This window comes from Melanerpes formicivorus, unplaced genomic scaffold, assembly GCF_026170545.1.
Source record: "Melanerpes formicivorus ecotype bairdi unplaced genomic scaffold, bMelFor1.0.p_v2 SCAF_338, whole genome shotgun sequence".
Taxonomy (NCBI): Eukaryota; Metazoa; Chordata; class Aves; order Piciformes; family Picidae; genus Melanerpes; species Melanerpes formicivorus.
In genome coordinates, this window is record NW_027142690.1 from 1 (window position 1) to 2,500 (window position 2,500).

Below are 2,500 nucleotides of genomic sequence, written 5' to 3' on the forward strand. Positions count from 1 at the left end.
GCCTCCGCTGCCGCTTCTGCCCGCACCTCCTTCACTGCCTCCCCCCGCCTCCCGCGAACGAGTCGCCGGATCCGTAGGGTGCCGGGAGCCCGAACGGCGAGCGGCTCCGGCTGCTGCCGGGACCGCGGGGATTCGAGCCGCTCCGGCCGCGGCCGGGACCCCCGTGGCGGAAGCCGGCATCCCGGGACGGCCCCGGGACGGCCCCGATCGCCTCCTGCGTGACGTTCACCGAAGCGGCTGCCGGCTGTCTTCGAGCCCCCCCCCCCCTCCGCCTCCGCTGCCGCTTCTCCCCGCACCCCCTCCACTGCCTCCCCCCGCCGCCGGCGAACGAGTCGGCGGATCCATACCGTCCCGAGAGCCCGAGGCGGCGGCACCCAGTGCGGGTCCGGCCGAGGCCGGGACCCCGTGCCTGTCGCAGGCTTCCCGGGACGGCCCCGGTCGCCGGCCGGGTGACGTTCAGCGAAGCGGCTGCCGCCAGTCTTTGGGCCTCCCCCGTGCCGGGGCCGCGGGGCTTCGAGTCGGTCCGGCCGCGGCTGGGACCCCGTGCCTGTCGCAGGCTTCCCGGGACGGCCCCGGGACGGCCCCGATCGCCGGCCGGGTGACGTTCACCGAGGCGATTGCCGGCTGTCTTCGAGCCCCCCCCCCCCCTGCCGGAGCCGCGGGGATACGAGCCGGTCCGGCCGCGGCCGGGACCCCCGTGCCGGAAGCCGGCATCCCGGGACGGCCCCGGGACGGCCCCGATCGCCTCCTGGGTGACGTTCACCGAAGCGGCTGCCGGCTGTCTTCGAGCCCCCCCCCCCCTCCGCCTCCGCTGCCGCTTCTCCCCGCACCCCGTCCACTGCCTCCCCCCGCCGCCCGCGAACGAGTCGCCGGATCTGTAGGGGGCCGGGAGCCCGAGGCGGCGAGCGGCTCCGGCTGCTGCCGGGACCGCGAGGCTTCGAGCCGGTCCGGCCGCGGCCGGGATCTCGTGCCGAACGTCGTCTTCCCGGGACGGTCCCGGGAGGGCCCCAGTCTCCTCCCGGGTGACGTTCACCGAAGCGGCTGCCGGCTGTCTTCGAGCCCCCACCCCTGCCGTGGCCGCGGGGATTCGCCCCGGTCCGGCAGCTGACGGTTCCCTGTGTCGGACGCCGGCTTCCCGGGACTGCCCCGGGACAGCCCCGGTCGCCTCCCGGGTGACGTTCACCGAAGCTGCTGCCGCCTGTCTTTGTCCCCCCCCCCCGTGCTCTCCCTCAGGCGGGAGGTAGACGTGCTCTCCCTCGGCGAGTAGACGTGCTCTCCCTCGGCGAGTAGACGTGCTCTCCCTCGGCGAGTAGACGTGCTCTCCCTGGGCGAGTAGACGTGCTCTCCCTGGGCGAGTAGACGTGCTCTCCCTGGGCGAGTAGACGTGCTCTCCCTGGGCGAGTAGACGTGCTCTCCCTCGGCGAGTAGACGTGCTCTCCCTCGGCGAGTAGACGTGCTCTCCCTGGGCGAGTAGACGTGCTCTCCCTCGGCGAGTAGACGTGCTCTCCCTGGGCGAGTAGACGTGCTCTCCCTGGGCGAGTAGACGTGCTCTCCCTGGGCGAGTAGACGTGCTCTCCCTGGGCGAGTAGACGTGCTCTCCCTGGGCGAGTAGACGTGCTCTCCCTGGGCGAGTAGACGTGCTCTCCCTGGGCGAGTAGACGTGCTCTCCCTCGGCGAGTAGACGTGCTCTCCCTCGGCGAGTAGACGTGCTCTCCCTCGGCGAGTAGACGTGCTCTCCCCTCGGCGAGTAGACGTGCTCTCCCTGGGCGAGTAGACGTGCTCTCCCTCGGCGAGTAGACGTGCTCTCCCTCGGCGAGTAGACGTGCTCTCCGCGGAGATCGCGCTTGTCGCCAAGGGGGTCGCTGTTGCGCTCTGCCTCCGCCTACGTCATCGTACAAGCCGGCGTGATTTCTGCGACCTGCCGCTGGGCGGAGGTCGGCTGGTTGTGCGCTCGCGGAGCTGACGGCCCTCCAGTTCCGTATATGAGGGAACAAGCGACGCCGAGCACTCCCAGGGCAGCGCTGCCGAGCGGCTGCTCCAAGCCACCCGCCAGGCGGCTGGGCAGGGGTCCGTCTGGCTTCTCGGTGGCTTTCGCCCGGGTCAGAGAGGGGACCCGCGGGGCCGAACAAAGGCGCGGCGGTTTGGAGCGGCCGCTGGCGCACCCTCAGCGGTGTTGGATGGGTTTCGCTCGTCCGTGAGCCGGAGCCCAGCCCGGGCTCGGCAACGAAAGCGGGGAAAAGAAAAAAAGTTGACGAGTGGCTGGCGCCGGCCACTGCCGAAGTGTGGAACCCCCGAAGCGAAGTTTGCCCGGTGGGGCACGGGGGCAGAGAAAGCCGGGGAGACGTGGTGCCGGCGTCGGTCCCACCAAGAATGGAAAGCAAGCCCGTCCAGGCACGGCGAGAGAGAGCCCGGTAAGGGGCAGAGAGAGTTCCCAGCACTGGACCCTCTTCACGGGGGTTCCCCCCCATGGCCAAAGCCGCAGCCCGCGGGGGCACGGCAT